The 24,985-nt window shown below is 31.0% G+C and overlaps 2 long non-coding RNA genes across 2 annotated transcripts; both read left to right on the top strand.

The window, feature by feature from the left end:
* The first annotated feature begins 11,501 nt into the window (after positions 1–11,501).
* Positions 11,502–12,711, top strand: LOC121230800 (uncharacterized). The gene is made up of 2 exons (XR_005928939.1): positions 11,502–11,859; positions 12,209–12,711. It is a non-coding gene; the product is annotated as an uncharacterized lncRNA (long non-coding RNA).
* A 9,747-nt stretch (positions 12,712–22,458) lies between these two features.
* On the top strand, positions 22,459–24,844 carry LOC121230799 (uncharacterized). Its single transcript, XR_005928938.1, has 2 exons — positions 22,459–23,095; positions 23,218–24,844. It is a non-coding gene; the product is annotated as an uncharacterized lncRNA (long non-coding RNA).
* The last annotated feature ends 141 nt before the right edge of the window (positions 24,845–24,985 follow it).

Below are 24,985 nucleotides of genomic sequence, written 5' to 3'. Positions count from 1 at the left end.
ATTGGTTTGGAATGTCTAAATATGCCATGTTTATATGCACATTGAGGTGTTTAGGTTGGTACCAAGTTGGGTGATAAATATGGCTTAGAAAATAGCCTATTTTCGTCCACATGGGCAGAGACGCGGGCGTGTGTCTCAGCCGTTTGTGACACACGGCCTAGCACACAGGTGTATGTCTTGACCGTGTGACCCCTGCACCTAATTAATGCAAATTCAATTGTTCACACGGCCTAGCACACGGGCGTGTGCTCACACGGCCTGGCCACACGGGCTTGTGTCTCTTGCACTTAGGAGGAATTTTGTGATTTCGCGAAAAATTCTCCGAGCTTCCGGTTTAGTCTTAACTTGATTCTAATCTTTATTTTGGGCCTCGAGGACCCATATAAGGGTCTTTATGATTGATTATGAATGGTTTTTGATTTGAATGTGAGATGAACATGAAATGTCTGTTTGTTCGATTATAAGTCTGGTAATGCTCCGTAATCCTGTTCTGGTGTCGGATACGAGTTAGCGGTGTTACATGTTTAGAGTTATGTTAATCTAAACATCTTAATTTAATTTATATTTTGTAATGTTTAATTCTACTTATAGTAATTCGAACTTTATATCTTTATTGTTTTTCGTCGGTATAATTGTAATTATATCCATCTCAATAGACTTCCTAGTTAGGTTTTAAAGGAGCTATTGGTTATTTTTATATTTTTTTCTATACTTATATTTAAGCTTTTGATTAAGTTAGTGTCATGAATCAATCATGTATTAATTCAATGAGAAAATTACTAAATTACTAAATACCAATTTAGGGACTCCCTAAATGCCAACTTGGATGTCATTTATGTGGCAGTCCAAATGTAATCTGGAGGGACATATGTGTCACTTTGTTGTTAAGCTCCATTACCTCCCTAAATGTCAACTTAGATGTCCAACTTGGATGAGAATAAGTTTTTAATTAAAAAAATTTAAATTAATTACATTTTGAACTGGAAAAGAAAAACCGTTTGTCTCCTTTTTTTTCTTTAGTTTTCTTTTTCATTTTGACCGAAAAAATTATTCACATCCCAGTTGGACATATAAGTTTGCATTTAAAACCTATTTGGACTGCTACATAGAATCGCCATTAGGAAGGAAATAGAGCATAACGGCAAAGTGACTACTTCGTAACAAAACGATAACATAAGTGACTAAAACGTAACATTTTAAACATAAGTAGCTAAAAATGTAATTCGAGACAAACAAAACTGACTATTTTTATAATTTACCATTTTAATAAATATATTTGTTAAATTTTTTCACTCACATAAGTTTCCCATAAATCTAATAATTACATAATCTCCTTCATTCCTCTGTGTTTTCATAATCATATATTTCCCATGTTTTACATATGTAATGATTTGTTTTCGATTATAAAAAAAAATTTGAACCCAAATTAATTTAAAAAAAAAACTCATCCTAATCTAAAATGATACAAATGAAAATTTTGAAATGAGTGAAAGAAACCTAAAGTAGTATGAAGTTATACGATAATTTAATTCGAAAAATTTAAACTAATCTAAACTCAAAATAATTTCTGACTCAAAATTAATCTCACCCCTCTAATTATTAATGGGTCTAAATATAATGTATAGAGATATTCTTATGGAGGCTTAGTGGGGCCTTAGCCTTAAAATTTTTTAATTCAACCCTAATTTCTTTTATTATAAAAATATCATTAAAACTATTAAATTTTTGAAAATTTTAAAATTTAGTCCCAAAATATAATGTACCTTTGGAGGACTTTAAATGCGGGCCTTGGCCGGCTAATATTTTTGGGAAGAAGCTTTCAATCTGGTCCTTAATTAAAGACCAAAAAATGGTCAGATGAAAAGTGACAACCCACGATAATGAGATGCACATGAACTAATACAAACTTGGTGATTACGGCTAGGCTCCACTTTGACTATTATCTTATGGTTTAGGGTAAATATTTGTTGTGCCAAGTCGGCTTTACTTTGTTTTCTCTTCTCTACATTCCATGCTTGTTATTAAATTAATATAGATAACCATCAGCGGATTGAGGTTTATTTAGCAATGCTAAAACTTTTAGCTTCTTAAAAAAATGTTTTTGGGTCACTTTTTGACTTTAGAGAAGTATTTTTTCTCTCAAAATATAGCTTGTTTAGAAATACTTTTGTTTTAAAAGTACTTTTTGTTCCTCAAAGTGTTTCTTAGAAGCAATACTAAATACACCTTAAGTGTTGGTAAGATTGGTTTTACATTAAATTGAAGATAGTGAGTTCTAATATACTTAAGTTTATTCCAATTTTCAATTTGATCAATTTAAAATTTATGAGCTTTATGAGTGGTTTAGAAAATGTATAAAAAAATTTAAATTATGGCGCACCTGTTATGTGGGTGAAAAAATATATAGAAAATTGATATAAAAGCTAAAAGTAACTTTAGTTGAAATGATAAAATTAAAATGGTGGAAATTATAATATTTTGTATTCAAATTTTATGATTTTTATTATTTCTATGTATTTTTTTAAATTTATCAAAATATATAAAAAAATACACTCAAAATAAAATAATTTTTTTTAAATAATTTCACAACCGATAGGTAACACTTATTTTTTATATATGCTATATATACATATATGAATAACCACATATTATTAATCTTTAATAATAATAAATAGTTGTTACTAACATAAGGAGCAATGGTTAAATTCCTTTGTTGACACCTTAGTGATCTAGCTTCAAAACCCGTTAATGTAATTTTTCTTCTCTTGATTTGTAACTTGACATTGTTACCATAAAAAAAAGAATAATGGTAAATTTAGCCCTCAATGTTTATAATTTTTGTCAATTTGACTCTTATTCTTATTTTGAGTTAAATTTGACCACTGATCTTTTAAAAAGAGTCGAATTATTTTTTTAATAGAAATGCCTACTAAAATATTAATTTTTTAATGATGTTTGTGGCAAACCATGTGATAGTCCACATGTACTTCTTGTTGACATAACACTATTTGTCTTATATGTAATGTCAATAAATAATTTAAAAATTATAATTCAAAAAAATAAAAAAAATAAGTTCATAAAAATTTCAAAGAAATTGGCATGAAGTACACACGAATTTTTATATAGGCAACCGTGTTTAAAAATTTAATGTTTTAGTTGTATTTTCATTAACAAAGCAACCATTCGACCTTTTTTTTTGTGCAAAGTTGATAACCAAATTAGACTCTATTTTAAAAGATTAATTGTCAAATTTAACTAAAAAAGAATAAAAATTTAATTGATAAAATATATAACATTAAGTGCTCAATGTATCACTATGCCAAATAATAATAACTAAGAGTTTAGCTCCTCAACATTGCAAATTTTTTTGGTAGATAAAAAAAACTAGAACCAATTACAAAAGTACTTCAATGCCGCAATCTCCTGAAATGTTATTGGACCATAAGGGAAAGTTCTTTTCATCCCATACACTTTAGGAGTCTGTGTTGTATGACCACCCGCTACTGTCTCCTACATAGCTTATGAATTTTCAAGACTAGATCCCTGTTCAAATACCTAAAAAACTTATCTAAAATGGCTTTCATAACTTGAGCACGATCTATTTCGACAATAATATCAACCCAATTAACATCCCACATAAAAAAAAGTCGATCGTAAATTACTCAAAATTACATGTGCGAATGTTTCTCCCAATTCCCCCCACGCGATGTTCGAATGTGAATTTTGTGGTTTTGAAATGATTATATGCTAATTATTCTATTAAGTCAACTCCAAAAACGAGATTATCATGCGAAAATATATATCTTAAAATTAATTAATGCCAACGAAAAGAATAGGTTTGAATGTTGAAAATAGAAATAGGAAGGGGCATGTGGGTAGTAGTAGGTGAGTTGGACTTACAATTATTAACGAGTTGCCCCAAATCTTAGCTCAACTCAGATCTTATTGACTCAGTCAAACATTATGCATGGGTCCAATCACTTTGTATTTAGGCAACCATTTATTGAAATAATATGATGAATAATCTAAAGTAATATTGATTAATAAGTATATAAGAGATTTGCTATGATGCCCCCCACTCACTATTTTATTTAATTTTAATGCAATTTGGACATTATTTAATTTATTTCACTTCTTTTAAATGTATTTTTTTTTTTTGCAATGTTAAATGATTTTAAACATTTATAATTTTTATCTTTTTAATTTAATTATAAATATAGTTACATTTTATTTTTAATTTAATTTTTTAAAAATGCCACATGTCATGATATAATTGGTTGAGAGTTTTTTAATCAAATAAAAAACTAGATACTTAAATGAGAAAATTGATATATCGACAAGTGCTATGAGATTGAAAATACTCCTTTTGAAAAATAGAGGTACTAAAAATGAAAATATTATAATAAAGGAATTAAATCAATTAAAAAATGCATTATATAGGGATCTTTTATGAAATTTGACCATTTATTTTATCTTTAAAGATACATACAGACAAGCATGGTTATTTGAATCAGAGCGGATAGACTAGTTGAAAGGAGAACCGATGGTCCTACTGATACTCAAAAACCTAAAGAAGATTTAATCGATGCAAAATTGATTGAATTGATTAAAAAATTTCTTTAAATCGAGTTTAAGCTAAATTAAATATTTAATTTTATTGTTATGATTTATAAAATGTCTTATTATTATAGCAACAACGATAATTTTTTGGATTACTTGCCAATCAAATAATACAAATTCTATTCTATTGGTTTTAGATTTCTATGAAAAACTTTGAATTTAAAGTTGAGAATTAAGAAGCAAAAAAAAAACTTCATTTGAATAATTGTTTGATTTCTTTTAGAAATTATGGACATTATTGTAACCATATATTTTATTTAATTAATTAAATAAATATATCATACAATTATAAAATTAATTTAAAATTTATTATTTAAGCCCTTAATTAGATTAATTGGTTGAAATGAAAACCGATAAAAATTATAGATTTTTTATAGGGTTAGAATTGAAAATTGAGTGAAACGGTTCGGACCAATAATTAATTGATAATCGTAAACTCGTTGATTTAAAAGAAATTGAGATAAATATCAAAATTATATATGAACTTTAATTTAATATGCAATGTCATACATAAACTTTGATTTTGTACAATTTTAAAAGTGAAATTTTAATTTGATTTAATTTTCACATGTCGCTAATTAGATTATTGAATTAACATTGTTTTACGTTGATATATTGCATACACAAATATTATATTAATCCAGTATGAAAATAAATGTATGTATTTAATTCTTTAAATGTGCACAATTGAATTCGGATCAAAGTTTCATGTAGACATATAAATCATAATTTAAGGTTTTTTTTTTTTTGTGTTAAGGATACCAAATCAAAATTCATGTATCAAATTGCATATTAAACCAAACTTCATGAATAAATAAAAGAAATTGGATAAAATTGGAGTTGTAATTTTTTTTCCATATGATTTTAGCTTCTTGAAGCCCAATTCCATTTAAGAATCCACTGATTTTGACCCAAATTATTTCTTTCACTAGATTTAGATCCAAAATAAAATATAAACAAATAAAGCCCATATTCTTCAAATGCTGCTTTTAGATGATCTCTCTTTCACGTTTTGATTTCACATTTTATATATTGAGATGAGATACACTTATTTTAATTAGTGGCGGAGCTAGGGTCCCCAGATTACGCTAAAAATGGAAAATTTTTTATTTAAATTTTTTTATAATTTATAAAATTTTAAATTAGTAATAGTAAAAATATATTTTGGTCATAAAAATGATATAAATTTGATTTAATTCTTTAAAAGTTATAAATATATAGGCTATTAAAATGGTGAAATTATACATTTACTATCGTAAAAGTATACAATTTAATTTTGACCTCCCGAATAAATTTTTTGATATCGTTCCTGATTCTAATTACATTATTTTATATTTGATCAATAAATTAAAATTCATTTCGTATTAATACATCATTTAGATTCTTTAATTAAAATAACCTTAAAAAAAACAACTATCTAATGAAAACCAACTACTACAAAAACATAATTAAAATAACAACCGAAATATATTCGAATATAAATCAAAATAAATCTAAAAGTGACCTTTATTAATGCATACATTTATTTCAAGGGCGAAATCAGAAATATAGTAAAGAGGGAACGGACATAAACTCTCTCATAGGTCAAGTCGAGTCCCTACTTAATTTTGAGATTTTTCTTTTCTTCAAAAATTGACTTGATAAAAAAAAAATATAATATAAAATATCAAATTTAAATATTATCATTGTCACTATTAATGTGGCAAATAATATATAAATTTCTCATAATAGAATAAAAGTTAATTTTTAAAGGTGGTTTTTATTTTTTTTAAAAATTAAATTTGATCTTTAACCTTTCAAAAGACTTCAATTATTTTTTAATTGAAATGTTAATTAAAATAACTTGAACTTGAAATTAACTCAAAATAAAATAATTTAGAAATTTGAAAAATCGTCTTATGTGATGGCTTAATGGTTAGGGTATTCACCGTCTTAAATGTGACATGAGTTCAGATTGAGCTAATTGTGTTTATTGTTCAAACTTTATCCTATTCTTATATTCTACTAAAAACAAAAAATTAAAAACCGAAAATGAACTTACCTCTCCCGATTATCAATGGGTCTAGATATAATGTACCTTTTCTTTAGCCCTTAATGGAAGACTTTAAAAGCTGGCTGATATTGCGAAGAAGCTTCAATTTGGTCCTCAGTTAAGACCAAAAAACAAAAAAAAAAGTCAGATGAAAAGTGACAACCCATGATAATGAGGTGCACATTAGATCAACCATTGACTAATACATACTTTGTGTTTACGGCTAGGCTCCACTTTGATTTTAAGATTTAGGGTTGGAGTTAAATGCTGTTAAATTCGTTTTATTTGTTTTTAATTTTCTATTTTTGTGAAGAAAAGTATTTGGGATTATGACATTAAGAATTCCCTCTTTGTCATTAAATTAATATAGATATAATTTAAGTCTTAATTTGGTTGATATTGTAATCGTTACAATAAGGAGTAAATTATTAAGATAGTCACTCTAAAATTAGCTTATTCCTACTTTGGTCATTCTATTTTTTTTTTGTCAATTTTAGTATTGTCGTTAAGAACTATTCTTATTTAATCACTCTTTCGTTAAAAACCAAACAGAGCAGTGATTATGCTGCCACGTCTGCAACTTTTTAAGATCCAATTCTATGCAACTTCTTTTCCTTTTTCAATGCCATGGTCTTCATCTTACGATTTCATTTCATAGTTGGGGCTTCCATAGAGGCCATATCATGTGAATGAATTGGATTCCTGCTACCACTACGGCGACCACCATCCTCATCATCATGCTTAACAACTCCCATCTTGGTATCAGTTCTAGTTAAAGATTTGCCCTCAACACCAACACTCTCCTGAGGCTTATTTTTTCCTCATTTTGAGCACCAACAACATTGAGAGCTTTGGTAGCATCTTAGTGTTTAATTTAAATTTTAGGATTGTAACTATATTTTGTTCAGGTCACAACCGAGTCAAACTTGGATTGAGATCTTGTTATATATTTTTTAAATATTATTATTTACTTTATTTTTACGATTGAGAATGGAAATCATCTTTCCAAGTGACGTTTCAACCAACCGCCCTGAGACCAAGTACTTATTTAGTGGTGTTATGATACTTACTATTACCGACCCATAACTCAAGTGGGTTCAAATAGGTCTAGATCGGATTCTACATAGTTCGCATGATTGAGCTCGCAAATCAAGCTCGCATGATGTTAAGTATCCACAAGGGGGCACTTACACTTTCCTACGAGGTCACACATGAGATCATATATGTGAATGCAGAAACACCTGCATAAACACGTGCTAAGTCTAGGATATAGTACGTGTTGGCATGAATAGAACCCACCTAAGATATCAATCAATAAACAGTAACTATATCATATAAATACATAAACTTACCATCTAAAGAAGACAGAAAAAAAACACTCAACAAGTGGCTATATCATTCACACTATTAAAGTAAATAAATCAACCATCCAACATCGGAACTTTGTTCCTACAACTAAACAAAGGGGTCGAAACAGATGACATGAGACGAAGAGACTGCCTCCTAAACTTGACAAGGTTTGTTAAGGACTAAAGAAACAAATAGTTGTTAAGTTGTTAGTAGTTAAAGCAGTTAGTTGTTAAAGTAGTTTTCTGTTAAAGAAGTTGTTGAAGTAGTCCAAGTTCTGTATAAATACAATATGATCAATCTCAAAATGTATCCTATTATTTTTTGAGAAATGAAACACATCTTCTTGTTTCATCCCTTTGCTGCGTTTCTCTACATGGTATTGAGCTAAGGTTGTTTTTTTCTCATTCTGCATTTCTCTAATGGTGTTGTAGAGCAGGTTAATTTTCATTGTTCTGGTCCTGTTTCTGTAACTTCTGTTGTTGGAAAGCAAGTTCAACAATTTCTTAAGTTTGATACTGTTAAACTTTGTGAGAGCAATTTTCTTTTATGGAAACACCAAATTATGTTGATTCTTGAGGGATATGGTGTGCAAGATTTCATTTTAGAAACTATCAGTGTTTTTGCTCAGTTAGTTGTTAATACTGATGGGCAAATGGTCAAGAATTCTGCTTATATATATTGCACGTTCAACAAGACAAGTTAATGGCCTCTTGGCTACTTTTGAATGTATCTAATGAAATCTTGGGCTATCTCACTGATGCTCGTACTAGCTTTGATGTATGGGCTACAATTGGAAAGAGGTTTGCCACCGAGTCTACTTTCAAGATATCGAGTTTACGACATGCGTTGTATTCTCCAAAAAAGGGTCACTTGTCCATAAAAAAGTATTTGGCAAAAGTTAAGTCCATGTGTGATACTTTGGTTGCTGTAGGAAGTCATATCTCAGAGCAAGAATAGGTTTGTATCATCCTTGCGGGGCTTTCGGTTGAATATGAGTCAGTTCGAGTGGTGGCTTCAGCCACTTGTCTATCCCTTGATCTGGTGACTGAAATGCTACTAGACTGTGAGGCACGACAAGCTGAATTCTTGGCTACCATTCCTGTCCAAGCTAATTTAGCCAGTAAACTAGCTCGTGAAGATGCAGCACCATCAAAGAACTCTAGTTATCATGATCATAAACAACAAAACCATGGTGGTTTTCAACGACAGAGAGGTTTCCATCGTGGTAGGAGTTGTGGGGGTCGATTTTCTCACACTCGCCCCTAATTTCAACTGTATGGTAAAATCGGTCACATTGTTTAAAAATGTTACTATAGATTTGATGAGAATTTTACAGGTGTTTCTGATGAAGGACAATCCATGTTTGTGAATCATCATCAACTTTCCGATTCTAGACAGGTAGGAAAGTCCGTTTCTAGTTGTGCTATGCACCACTATTGCAAGCAAGCTCCTGTTTCTCAAGAACATGGTGGTCCACCAAGTTGTCATTTTTCAGCACCTTCTCCAAATGATGCTAGTCACCTTTGGTACCCAGGTTCAGGTGCCAAAAACCACATTACTAATGATGTCTTGACACTCAGTCATACTACTATATATACAGGTATGAGCCAACTTCTGATGGGCAATGGTGCTCCTGTTTCTATCGCTCATGTAAGGACCTCACCGATTGGTACTAGTAGTAAGTGTCGAGACCATTTTTAAATCGAGTTTTAGAAAATGGGAATCGATTTTAAAAAAATGAAAACGGGAGTCACCACCAATCTTTTTAGGTGCGATTGGATCACCTTTAAAACAGTTTGTTTTAAAATCGTTGGTTTTGGTCTACAAAATCAAAAGAACGGGTTCGGGAGTCGGTTACGTACGAGGAAGGGTTAGCACCCTCGTAACGTCCAAAAATTGGTACCTAATTGATTATCAAAATGTTTTTAATGTCGGAAATCTGAAAAATTTTAAGATGTAATCCTCTTTAAAGTATTTGAAAATTTTGGGTTCACTTGTATCAAAGTATTGACTATAAGTTAGCCTTTTTTTAGAAATCTCTATCTCGAAACAACAAAATGCTACATCCAATAAGTTAGGACATATCACTTTGCAATTCTAAGACAGTCACTTATATTTTGAAAACCTTTAAAAACTTAGAAGGGTACTTAACTATTCGAACTTAACGAGAAAAGTTGCAACCCAATAAGTTAGGGCACTACTTTTCTGAAATTTCCAAACACCAAGCATTGCCTTTATATTTTTTGAAAATTTTGGAGCCTTGTCTTTTTAAAGATGATGTGTGGAGAATTGTATTACAATATAAATCATAATAATTTATTATTGTACTAGGTAGATAAAAAATGAATACTACAATATAAAGAATAATACATATAAAGCAAAAAAATGCAAACAAAGATATATAGCATGTATTGAGAACGAATAAACAAGATATATAAACATATGAGATAATATTTAAATGATGCATGATATAAAAACAAACATAATCAAATAATGCATGATATACAAATAGAATAAATGTAATGTCAATATGCATATAATTATAATAAAAAAATTTAACACATACATGATACATACAATACAAAACATATAGAAGAACTAATAAAAAAATGATTGATTGCTAACAAAATATACATACAATTAAAAACAAGATATTTCATATCAATTTTAAAATAGTATTTAATATATAATATAATAACATAATAACAAGAATAAAAGAATAATAATTATATAATAATATATTGGTTTAAAAGTATGTAAGAGATTTCATAATATAACAATATTAGTTTAAAATGAAATAATATATATATAGTAAATAAATAAAATGAAATGTGTATATAGTGTGAGTTAAAAATATGATTTAATAATAATAATTTACATTTTTAAAATAATATATATATAAAATAATATAATTTGCGATACATGATATACATAACATATATATAAAAAAAACAATAAGTAATATAAAAATAAAACATAATAAAGATTATATAATAAAATGTAATATAAACATATAAGAAAAATAATAGATATAATATAAAGTAACATATAAAACAATATATATATATAAGTAATTAATAAATATAATATATGTGAAAATATAATAATATATAAAAGAGATGTAAAATAATAATTTAAGGAAAATAATATATAATAAGTAATAATAATATATAATTAAAAATAATACTTATAATAAAATAATTTTATAATATATAATATAAAAGTAAAATTAAAATAAAACAAATAATAAAATATATATATAGAATAATATAATAAATATAGGACTAAATTTAAAGTTTAACAAAATTATGGGGCAAATTTTGAAAGGAATAAAATTGAATTAAGGACCTATTTAAAACGCGCGCAAAATTAAAGGGACTCACTGGGCAAATTGCCCTATTCCCAAAATGGCGACGTTTCCCAAAATGAAATTTAACAACTGTTAGGACCAAATTAAAAATAAAATAAAATAATAGAGCCGAATCATAAATAAAAAAATCTAATCGTAAACACAAAAGGGGTAGAAGGACCGATTGGGAAATTAACCTAATTTTAAAAATGCGCGGATCCTCCCCGTGTAATCGGGTCAACGCGCGGATCCTGGGGGTCTAAAACGCTGTCGTTTCACAGGGGCTATAAGAACCAAAACCTTAGCCCTAAAATCATTTTATACCGGGTTTTTAAAAAAAATACTTAAAAAATCTCTCTGAAATGAGAGGAGAGAGAGAGAGAATGCTGGGTTCTGGCCTACGTCGAGCCGAAACTTAGTTCTCGGCCTCACGCGTCCACGCGCCGTCACCAATTCCTCCCCGTACGGTGGTCGAAAGTCCAAACCCCGATTTTCAACGCAAATAAAGGTTCGACCTTTCTCCTTTTCATTATTGACGGTTTATACGTATGTACATGTATTTAAAAGTTTCACCTTTGAGTACTTAATCGATTGAAATGCTTGCTGTGTATATATGTGCGAAAACAAACTTTTTTGCTGAATCTTTAGTTTTTATTGATTCTTTGTGTATTTTCCAGTGCCCCCCCCCAGTATTTTACAAGTGAAAAGAAAGGCTTTATAGCCTTGGTCCTTTACATATTCAGGGAAAGAAATCTAAGATTTCTTTCTATTCTGTGTCTCCTGATGTGCTGCGATTTTCTTGCCATTCTTTGCTCTGTTTTTTCCGCGTATCTGTTGTCTGTTTCCTTTTTGTGCAGGCAATCGAGCGAAGGATCCGGCAGTGACCATGCTGGTGTAGAAGCGCGCGCTGATCACGGCGCTGATGGAGCCTTGGCGACGGTCATGACATTTATGACGTAATTCGGGGTCAGACCAAGGGACGACCGATGATTGGGGCGTTGATGAGCATTGAAGGCCCTTGGGACAACTCATTAAACGGTGGACTCGATTTGGGGGTTGGCAGACACTCCCCGAAGCTTCCAGAAACGTTTGCGGCGCCACAGTATTCAGGAAACCCTAGGGTTTCCCGTTTCTCTTAAGTCTGTTGGGCCTTTTGGGCTGTTTTGTTTTGGGTCAAGGTCTGTAATGTAATGGGTTAGGTCTGACTTAGGCTAGCAGGGATAATGAGTCTAACGGGCTGCTGGGTGTAACTGGGTTTAGGTTTATTTAAATTTTGGGCCTACGGGTTAGTGGGCCATGGTATTTGGGTCCTGTAAAGGTTTAAATGGACTGTTTAAATAAACACTCTATTTATTTTAAAGCCCGGTCAAATTTGGGCTGTTACAGTAAGCTTTTACATCTTAAAAATGTTTTACATGTTCCTAATGTCTGTAAAAATTTGATTTTTGTAGCATAATTTACAAGGGATAATCAGATATTTTTTGAATTTCATCCCTCTCATTGTTTTGTGAAGGACATCAAAACAGAGAAGTTTTTGCTAGTGGGTCACATTCATAAAGCGTTATATCGATTTACCACATCACCACAACAAGGAGGTTTTGCTAGTGCTGGTGCTGGTTTTCAATATGCCCATACTGCTGAAGTTCATACTCGATATAGTTCTTGTTCTGAATTCAACTTGTGGTACAAAAGGCTTGGCCACCCCTGTACAAAAGCTCTTTTTCAAGTTCTTCGGAGTTGTAATATCTCTCCAAATAAATTCACACTACTTAGATTATGTGTTCCTTGTCAGCTAAGAAAATCCCATAAGCTAGTGTTTGATAATTCTCAGACTGTATATACTTCTCATTTTGAACTTGTTGTGTCTGATTTGTGGGGACTAGCTCTTCTTTCTTCCGAAGGTTGTCTCTATTATCTGTCATTTGTAGATTCCTATAGTAGATATGCTTAGATTTATCTTTTAAAGACAAAAGGTGAAGTTCTTGACAAATTTGTTCAGTTCTATAAATTTGCGAAAGTTCAGTTTGGGTTCAGCATCAAAAAGCTTCAAAGCGACTGGGGTGGTGAGTACAGACCACTAGCTATTGTTCTTGCTCAACTTGGTGTCAAACATCGGTTGACCTATCCTCACACTTCTGAACATAATGGAATTGTTAAGAGGAAACATAGACATTTGGTCGAGACAGGCCTCACATTGCTTGCTCAAGCTTCTTTGCCAATGCATCATTTGAGTCATGCACTTTTACATGCTGACTACCTGATCAATAGACTTCTCACGTCTGTTCTTAAAGGGAAATCTCCTCATGAACATTTATATCATACTCCACCTAACTATATGTTGCTTAAGGTCTTTGGTTGTCACTACTTCACATATCTTAGACCTTTCAATAAGCATAAGCTTTAGTATCAATCTCGGGCAGACACATATCTTGGTTACAGTCCTAACCATAAAGGCTATAAATTTCTGGATTATAGTACTAAGATTTTTGTGTCAATGCATGTGGTTTTTGGTAAAGATTTCCATCCATTTGCCAAGACAAAGGATCCATCTGCAAAGCCTGATCTATCAATGCCCCATCAACAGTCAAGTGTTCCATTGTTACAGAAAATCCCGAGGGAGTGGTTTTCTGATGTGTCTCCTACTCATTCTAATACTGCTGGTGTTTCCGCTGCTAGATCATTTGGTCTTGCTGCTGGTATTACTAATTCGGTGTCTGATGCGGGCGATGCAATACATGGTCCAGCCTCCTCACCTTTTGGTCAACCTGATTTTCTAGCTGCTCCTTCATCTGTTAGTCAATCCAGTGGCTCACTTGAGGTATCACACGAGCATCTATTTTTACTTATGGTTCTACTTATGGTCCTATGGATCAGCCTGGGGTCGTATCTACTGTTTCAGCTGCATCTAGTGGGCTCAACACACATCCCATACAAACACGGTCTAAGTGTGGTATTTTTAAACCAAAGGTTTATACTACCAAATTAGACGACCATGATCCTGTAACAATTTATGAGGCATTTTTGAGTCCTGAGTGGACTAAAGCTACACAGTAGGAGTATGATGCCCTTATGCATTATCAGATGTGGGAGCTTGTGTCTTTGCGTCCCAACAGAAGAGCCGTAGGCTGTAAATGGGTGTTTAGAATTAAGAAACATGCATATGGTTCTGTGGCTCGGTATAAAGGTTGGCTAGTTGTCAAAGGGTATTTTTAAAAAACGGGGATTGATTTCTATGAAACCTTTAGTCCGGTTGTTAAGCCTACGACAATTCGAGTGGTTCTTTCTCTTGCGGTTCAGTTTAGTTGGTGTTTGAGGCAAGTAGACATAAATAATGCCTTTCTTAATGGGGATTTGAATGAGAAAATCTATATGCTTCAGCCTCTAAGTTTTGAACAACATAACAATAGTCAACCATTGATATGCATGCTTAAGAAGGCGCTATATGGCCTTAAACAGACTCCTCGAGCCTGGTTTCAAAAGTTGAAAGATTATCCTGTTGCTTCTAGGTTTATGATATCTAAAGTTGATGCCTCTTTGTTTATTAAACAAAATGGTGGCATTCTTTTATATGTGCTGGTCTATGTTGATGACATCATAATCATAGGTAATCATCAGTCAACTATTGATGCTTTCGCGAAATCCTTAGATTCAAGATTTTCTCTTAAGGAACTGGGAAAATTGAGTTATCTTTTGGGCATCGAAGTCACACAAACAGCCTCAGGGCTCTTTCTAAATCAACAAAAGTACATTTGAGAGTTGTTGCAACGTAGTCGCATAGAACAGTCTAAAGGCACTCCTACTCCCATGGTATCTTCTTGTTTATTGTCTGTTCATATAGGGAGCCATATTGCAAATGAGTCCGAATATAAGAGCATTGTAGGGCTCTTCAGTACATTGTGATCATTAAGCCTGACATTACCTTTGCTGTTAATAAAGTCTGCCAATTATGCATAAGCCCCTTGATTTTCATTCCAAAGCTGTTAAGAGAGTTTTAAGATATCTACAGGCAACAATTGATCATGGTGTTCATTTCACTGCTGCTTCTCGTTTATCTATTGTTGGTTATTCAGATGCTAGTTGAGGGAATGATCTAGATGATAGACAATCAACGTTGGGGTTTTGTATTTTTTTAGGAGGAAATTCGGTTTCTTGGGGTTCAGTGAAACAACATTAGTCTCTCGTTCTTCGGCAGAAGCGGAGTATAGAAGTCTTGCTCATGCTATAGCAGAAGTCACTTGGCTAGAGTCTCTATTGGGAGAACTCCAAGTTCAGCTTGCTGGAAAGACAACTCATTGGTGTGACAACTCAAGTACAGTAGCTGTATCCGCCAATCCAATTCTATATTCCAAATTCAAGCATGTAGAGCTTGATTTATTTTTTGTTCGTGAAAAGGTGACCACTAGAAGATTAGTTGTTGTTCACGTTCCAGCCCAAGATTAGGTGGCTGATGTGCTTACTAAACCACTTTCAGCTGGGTGCTCAAAATTCAGAGCTCAACTTAAGGTGGTCAGCAAGCTTGAGACCTTACAAAGCAGGAGATAACAGAAGTGGATTGGCTGGGTGAATGTTAAGGACTAAGGAAACAAATAGTTGTTAAGCTATTAGCAGTTAAAGCAATTAGTTGTTAAAGTAGTTTTCTGTTAAAGAAGTTGTTGAAGTAGTTCAAGTTCTCTATAAATACATTGTGATCAGTCTCAAAATGTATCCTATTATTTTTTGAGAAATGAAACAAATCTTCTTGTTTCATCCCTTTGTTGTGTTTCTCTACAAGGTTTAAGGTATTTGAAAGTTTACTTTGCATGTATGAATTCAAGCATGTAAGAATTGATCGGTGCATTTAGTTGAAAAACTACATGTTGGGAGTTGCTATATGTTTGATTTACTTTCACTCAAAGCCATCATATTTAAATATTCAATTTCAACTCATAATTTTCAAAATTAAAAAATAGCATGTAATTAATAAAGGTATCGATTTTTGGACGTCGTGAAGGTGTTAAAAACTTTTTTGTGCGTAACGGACTTCGAAGCCCAAATTTTCTCTAGATTTCAATGTAGACAAAAAATTTTCTTTTTAAAAAAGTATGTTATAGGTGAACGATCACACCTAGTCAAAAAGATTAGTGGCAACTCCTATGTTCTTAATTAAAAACCTAGAGCTTTAAAAAACTAAAGTTTTCATTTTTATAAAAAATCATCAAGCCAATTTTGTTCAATAAATGGCTTCGACAAATATTAGTGGGTGTGAATTTTCATGATTTATTTTGTTGAAATAAATTTTCATGATTTTGCTAATAGATTAATTTTAGTGTTCATTGAATTTGTTTAATTTTGTGTTTTAATTTGTTAAATACAATATGATGGTTGTGATTATTTTTTAATTTGTGGGGTGTGCCTCGCATTTTTTAGACGTTTTGCAGGCGCTTAGAATGGCGTTTTGACGAACAACCAAAGAAGACCCAAAATAGGTTTGACGTCATGATGATGAGCATTGGGATGTCAAGACAACGCGACAACATTGAAATGGAAAAGTAGAGACGACGTTGAGATGAGACGATAGGCCACGTCACGACTTGTTATCCTATTTGGCAGTCACATTTTTTACTTCAAGTAGGACTACTCTCTCAGTTGGACTCTAATTATTCTAGGGATATTTTCGTATGATTAGAACTTTAACCTAAGCCTATTTAAAGGGGTCATTGATATACCAATCAACAAGGGTTTTTATTTGAGTGCGACAAGATGTAGTCGCATATGAGTTTTGGTAAGAGTTTCGTGGTAACTATGGATAGTATTTTGTTCTCGAGTTAAGATTTTGTTTTTGGGGTTTGGGTTTGTACGTCTAGTACATTTAGGTTTATTTTCTCTATATTATACTCTTGTTTGTTTACTCATTTAGTAAAAAGCCAATACCTCATTTGCCCGTAATTTTTTCCTCTTTGAGGGTTTTCCTCGTAAAATATTTGTGTTTGTTCTTCTCGACTTTTACTATCTCGTTGTTTATTCTGGTCGATCCCCAACAGAATTAAACATGAATTTTCATCAATTCAACCCTAAAATTCGAATTAAACATTCAAAAGTAAACATTGTCACCTTTCGATACAAAAATAAATAACTTTTTTATCAAATGCATGTACCATATTAATAGAAAAAATACAAATACCATATTAAAGAAAAAATATCAAACTTAAGTATCAAATGACATATTAATCCAGATCTCTATATAAATAAACACATAATTAATTAATAGAAATAATACAGAAAGGAGCACATGGAAGCTAAAATTTTATTAACGAGTTGCCCCCATCTCAAGCTCAACTCAGATCTTATTGATTCGGGAATGTGATGAAGTCAACATTATGCATAATCTAAAGTAATAGAAATTGTATAAGAGATTTGCTTTGAATCCCCTCACAAATTCTATTTAATTTTAGAGTAAATTATAAAAATAGTCACTTATGGTTTAAATTATATTTTGATCATTGAACTTTAATTTGTTGCGAAATAGTCACTAACGTTATTGATTTGTAACATTTGGATCATTAAACCGTTAACTCTCGTTAATAATGTAACTTGAAACAAAAATTTTAAATCAAATTGCACATCTTAATAACGGTTAGCTGATTTGTGGGTTTGCTGCAAATTAGAAAGGCTTCATTAATTTTAGCAACAAGTTTTAAGCCTTCCCACCTTAGTAAACGTTGTTATTAGTTAATCCTCTTCAACCTCTTAGCTATTGAATCAAATTAAGAACTTCTCTGTGATGCGTTTATCTATGGTTAGTGTGAAAATAATGATGGCAATAAGATTAATTACTATAACAATACTGTAGTGTGAGACAAAAAAAACTAAACTCACCGCACGAAAAATAAACTCCCATCTACAGGACCCTTGAATCATCAACTTCCAACTCCCCCTTACTACCATTCAATGGTCATTTCGTGCTTTCAAAAAATGTCATTTCGAAAGGGAGAAGTTTGCATAAAAGATTCATCATTAGCAATAAAAAGAACAAAAGAAAAAAAGAGAGAGAAGAAATTGAGAAGAAAACAGAAGACAAAAAAAAACCATTTTAGGAAGTGGAAAGCCAAACTTCGGTTTAGATTTTAGGGATTTCTAAGAGGGTTTTTTTTTTTGGTTAAATCGAGCAAATGATTGGATTTGAAAATAGAATTTTTTTTCTAAGATTTTTTATTTATATATCATTTTTAAAATTTTATATCATTTTTATTTTAAAATTTTTAGGTAACGTAGTAAAAGAATATATAGGGATTAGTTGTGCAGTTTGACCTAAATTTATCGTCTAATATGATAACTTAACGTGCCACATCAACAACAATTAATGGCTCGTAACTAATATGTTACAAATTGATAACATTAATGACCATTTTGTAACAAATTAAAGTTTAGTGATTAAAACGTAATTTAAACCATACATAAGTAACTTTTTTTTTTAAGTTTATCCTTAATTTTATAATGTTTGGTTCATAGTACTAAAAGCACATCAAATGCTCAAATTTGGTAAAAGTATCATGGAAGCCATTGCCCTAAGAGTCGGATTGTATTTTATTCTCTCTACTAAAAAAAATGGGCATACTAATCCTTGTAAGTTAGATTGAATAGTAAAATGGTCATTCTATTAAAATTTTCATCCATTTTTACTGTTAAAAATTAATCTCTTTACATCACCATAAGATACACATGGCACATAATGTGTCACTATTTGGTTATTTTGTTAGTCAAGTAGGTTTTTAGTATTAGAAATAGATGAATTTTTTAACATAAAAAACTAGTTCACTTTTTTGCTTAACATCCACAGATTAATTTATCTATTTTTTAAGTAAAAAGAACAAAATACAATCTATTTACAACCCAGAGGTATTTTTATTATTATGATTTTAGCTTTTGCTGCCCAATTCCATTAACAATCCACTGATTTTGACCCAAATTATTTCTTCCACTGAATTTAGATCCAAAATGAAAAATAAACAAATAAAGCCCATATTATTCTAATGCTGTTTTTAAATTCTTTCTTTCTTTCACGTTTTTATTTTTATAATCATGACCCAAATTTAATGTTTTGCTTATTGGAGGGCTTTATATTGTAATTCTACCAATTTGGCTAAGGGGTCAAGGCCATTATGTGCCCCTGGTTACGCCTCTGGGTATAACTAAATGTGTAAAATCGTATGTTTTACGAATTGAGAGAAGTCTGATTTAAGTCGATAGTAATATCCAGGTAAAATTCTCTTAATAATGATAATTTTATAATTCAAACTTAATTAAAAAGATAAAAAAGAAATCTGCTTTCACTTTTTTCAATCGCTTATTTCTAAAAAATATTTTTAAAATACAAATAATACATATCGAAATAACTATAATAAAAATCAATTATTACAAAATACAAACCAACTAATAATAAAAAATTATTCGAACCAAAATCGGAATAAATTAATTTTTTTTCACGCCTAGACTAAAATTGACTTTTATTTTCCTTCTTCCTTTTTCTCTTCTTCAATGCCATAAATTTTTTCGTTATGGACCCATATTCCACCAACATATATTGAATTAAATTTTCTCTTTTAAGACTCCCACACACATATTTAAGACTTTCATTAGAGAGAAATATTCGAATTGAACCTCATGTGTTGGCTTGATGGTTAAAGTGTTTATTATTTCAAGTGTAACTTAGATTCAAATTGATCTAATCATATTGTTATTAAAATCTTGTCCTCTTCTTATAATTTATCGATATATTCAAATCAGAATAAATTATTTTTTTCCACACAAAGAATAAATTTTTTCTTTATAGACCCATATTCCACCAACCTATATTGACCTAAATTTTCCATATATATATATATATATATATATTGCTACTTCAACTTTCATCATTGACTTTGACAATAGTGTATGAAATTTCTTCTCTAATGGAAGTTATAATCAGGAATTTTCAAGGCCTATTACTAGTCCAATAAATCATGCTAATTCAACTACCAAGGAAAATTAAATTATCTATTTAACTTTATTAATATGTATTTTTCTTATGATTTTTTCTTATTTTCTTTTCTAATTTAATTTATGGTAATTGATTTGTAATATCGAATTCAATAACAGTTTGTTTCGATGAAAAATTTTGAAAATCTAAAGATTTTTAAAATGCTAGCATATTAGATTTTATCAAATTCAAAATGCTAATAATTATAATTTCTTTGTTTGAATAAATAATAATTTTAAAAAAAAATTAGGTTATTAGATTTTTACGAAATAAATAATATAAAAAATATCTAAAAGTTGTATCATTGTATTTGTAAAATTTTATTTTTAATAAAATAAAATTTTAAAAATATAAATTAGAATAAAAAATGATTGTGAAAGTTTTGGTATTTATCTTATAGTGAGATCATGTGTATTAAATGAAATAAAATTATAATAAATTTTGAAAAACCACCTTGTAGATGAAATTTGGAAAGGGAAATCAAGCTACCAAAATCCCCTCTTAAAATTACCAACGAATTTTGGAGTTCTCCAATTTTTTTACCCAAACAAGTAAATTCACTTTTAGAATTTTTTTTAACAATCTCACTATAGGTTTTAATCATATCTGCTTTTTTTATACAATGCCTAAAATTACCCATAGCCCCTCCCAACTCATAAATAGGAGAATAATGTGCTTTAGTGCACTTGAACTAAATCTGCTCATGGGTTGGGTTTGGCTCAAAGTTCCGCTCAAAAAGTGAAAAGTTTGGGTAAAAATATAGGCTCAAAAATATTTTTGGGTAAAAAAATAAGATCCGTTTAGAAAACAGGTTGAGCCTCGGGTAAGCTTTTTTTTTGCCCAAATCCAATCTAATCCGGATTTGCAAAAAAAAAATGCTATTGTTTTGTTGCCATTTCACTATTATATTGCTATTATTTTACTGTTATTATTTAGAAATTATATAACTCTTATTTTATTGTTAATTTTGCTATTATTTTAAATGGGTTTGTTTGTTAAGTTGCACCTATCTTAGTATTATTTAAGTATAAAGACTTTTTTAATTTATTTTTAATTTTTTAGAAAACATTTATTTTAATGTTTTTAGTGTATTTGATGCATTATATTTTTAAAATTTATTTTTATATAAAAAATAATATTAAAAAATTAATATGGCTGGGCCAAATCGGGCTCTGATTTTAGTTTTTTTTGTCTGGTTGGACTTAGGCAAAATTTTAGGCCCATTTTTTGAATCGAGCCTATCAAACGGGACTAAAATTTTATTACAGCTCGACTCGAACCGGCCCATAATCACTTCTAATATAAAATAAACAATTACCATAATCGTTGTTTACCTAGAAATCTATTTGCCTTACCCTGTATCCATTTAGAAAAAAAAAGAAAGGATCTCACTTTATTCAAACTAGGTGGATTCAAAATCCATTTAATGTTAGATTTTACAATCCCTAATCGACGGTGGGTGCATTAAGAAGCTCCACCAAATGGCTCACACCCTTTTTATGAGCATGACCCTTCCTGGTCTGTAGGTGATTGGGGTCTGGTCCATAGCTATCATGTTAAAGTATATTGCATTTCTAATAAAAAATGTGTTTAAATTTTGAGGATATTTTTTTAAAAGAGAATTTTGAAAGCAACATCATTGAAAGGAACAAATAGAAACTCTAAATATAAACAATAACCGAAAAAGAAAAATTCCCCATATTAATTCCAGCAGACAAGCGTACACGCCTCTTATAAAGACAGTAAACAAATTAATTGCACCCACTAACGTATACGCCACACCCACTTTGAACATTCCTTCACTATGTCTTTCATTGAATGTCTACTAATTATTCATCATAAATCGATGTTATTTTCCCAATATATTGTTTGTGAAAGAAAAAAAAAGGAAATTAATGATATGAAAAGGTTAAATCCCAATAATGAATTATTTATGTTAATAGGTTAAAAAGGATTTTTTTTTTAACGAAAGGAATCGAATTGGTTTATAGATTATATGCCTAGAGAAGATAACATAGAAGTTGATCAAATTACCAAGTTGACTTTTGATAGAAAGGAAAGATACAATTATATGTAGCTTCTCCTCTAGTATATTTCTAGTTCTTTGTAATGTTTACTTTCACCTAAGGTTTTTTTTTTTTAGCTTTAAATTATCTTTTCATGTTTCTTTGGGTTTAAAAAGTTATTTGTTAGTCGATTCAATTTTAGTTCGGTTGGTATGTGTACTGTTGCCAATACAAGAGGATGTGGGTTCAAATGCGCTCATGAAACGTCACAAAATTTTAAGAATTTAATTGTGAGAATCTACAATAATTAAATCTTTGTATCTGTGGTTCTGTGTTTTGCTTTTGTGTTTAAGGTCTAGAGTTCGAGTCGGTGCATTAAAAGTTTTGTTGTTTTGAAATCAACCCATAAGCACACGTTACCCAATTAAGTTCCATTCGGTGTCAAATTGTGACAAGAATGACTTGCTAGTTCACTGGTTAAATATTTGTCTGTATTTTGTTTGATCACAAGTTCAAATCCTATAATAGGTGAGAGTGAATATTTTTGCTAAGTGTGGGGAAATTGATTGGAAGTTAATAGAATTTTTTTAAAAGTATCTTTTGTCTTTCTTCTTCGTTATTTTGTTTTTGGTGCTTCTTCCATTTTTATTTTATTTTATTTTTATTTGCTGATCATGGTCATCAGTAGATACGATTTAGTCGAGATTACATACTATAAATCGCATCGATTGAAAGGGTCTCGGGTAAGTCTTAGCTAGTCAGTTGTCTGCATGGTTTTCCTTTTATTCTTCGTAAGTTACTTTAAGTTAAGAATTGTGAGTTCCATGCGGATCGTTGATAGAAGGTTGTTAATTTTTCTATTTAGGCAAAAGTAACGGAAGTGGTGAACAGTGACACGCCAATTCCAACAATTGCTGTTGATTTTGCAGTAGGTATTGAGTTAACTGAAGGTTTCGTGTTGAAACTTTCAACTTGGGTTTTAGGAGTGAATTTGGGAATGAATGTTGACAAAATGACTTAATTGTTTAATTGAATGCTTGTTTTAGACTTTGAGATCCTTCTTCTTGTTGTTGCTTCGAAGTCCCTTCAAGTGCATACTGGAAACTTTACTTTGCAAGTTTTGGATCGCTAAAAATGGTGGCTGTCGATGCCACACAAGCATGTGGCAGGCCGTGTGAACGGCCGTGTAACTCACTGTTTACTGAATTAAGGCCACACGGGCGTGTGACTAGGCCGTGTGTGGCTATGCTAGTGTAGGGTTCACACGGCCAGGGACACGAGCGTGTGCCCAGGCCGTGTAACTCACTGTTTGTACTTAAAAACCACACAGCTAGGGACACGAGTGTTGCCCAAGCTGTGTAACTCATTGTTTGTGCTTAAAAACCACACGACCAAGGCACATGGGCTTGTGCCGAGGCCGTGTGGCAAGATGTTGGGCCCAGAAACTGTTTCTAAGGCCGAGAATGATGCTAAAGTTTGATATTGGTTTCCCAATGTATGAATGACTGAAATATTTTATATAAAGATTGTCTGATACATTAAGACTGATCTGTGGATCACATAATTGAACATGCACTGTAATATCACTCTGTCATTAAACTGTTTGGGTTAATTTTGCAATGTATTGGGATGACTAAACATGTGTTACAATAGTTGTATTTTGCATTAGTATGGGGTGAGATGCTGTGAAGAAAGAAGAAGTCTATTCTGAAATCATGGCTTTGCCACTAAAATTGTATCTGATTTTGGCGCTTGTCGTGAACTAAATTAGTAGCTAAGTTGCGTTTCTATAAAAGTGTCAACGAACACTTGATGGTGTGTAGGGTTGGTTGGGCATTGAATGTCCTTAATGGTGTGTTGGGATGGCAGAAGATGGTGTGTAATGGGTGGGAATACGAAATTGCATCTGAATCTGATTGGTACCGCATATGAACTAAAATTGCATATACGTATACATGTAGTTGGTCTACTTTGAATTCAAATTGCAAATACTCCTGAAATGAACTGAATATCTGAAATTGGAATTTCACCTTGAATGAATTCAAATAGAATAAATTCCTTTTACGCACTGAGTTCACAACTCACACTTTCATTGATTTGGTTTTAGGTGGTTCCCAGTCTTGATCGGGTTAGGGTCGCGAAAGCTCGGTCAAACTTTTATCTTTTCATTAAGCTTTAGTAATAGGGAGTGATGTTCTACTATGCTATGCAATTTATAATGACTATGTGTTATTTTCGTTGTCATGAATGTTATGTATTATATGGTTTAGTTCGACTGTGTTATGAATATATGAAATTCCAGTACGGATGATGTAACTCACCAAACTTGGTTTGGACGTCTAGACCGGGTTTAGGGTGTTACAGCTGAAGTGGATTATCATCCTATTTATGAAGATGGGAGAGACTATGGATAGTTCTAGGTATTATGTAAAAAAAACAGATATGATCAGAACCTATAACGAAATCCCATATCATCTATCATACTAAAGATAGATTCATGTGCATTTTTGAAATATTTTAGTTCAAAATGATTTTAAATTTTACAAGTGTGAACATTAATTGAATGTTTCATTATAGATCAATATTATTAAATTTTCAAGATATTTTTGTGAAAAAATTAATATATTAAAAAA

This window comes from Gossypium hirsutum, chromosome A06 (genome assembly GCF_007990345.1).
Source record: "Gossypium hirsutum isolate 1008001.06 chromosome A06, Gossypium_hirsutum_v2.1, whole genome shotgun sequence".
NCBI lineage: Eukaryota > Viridiplantae > Streptophyta > Magnoliopsida > Malvales > Malvaceae > Gossypium > Gossypium hirsutum.
Note: the sequence above shows the minus strand (reverse complement) of the source record. Positions and strands in the feature narration are given on the sequence as shown.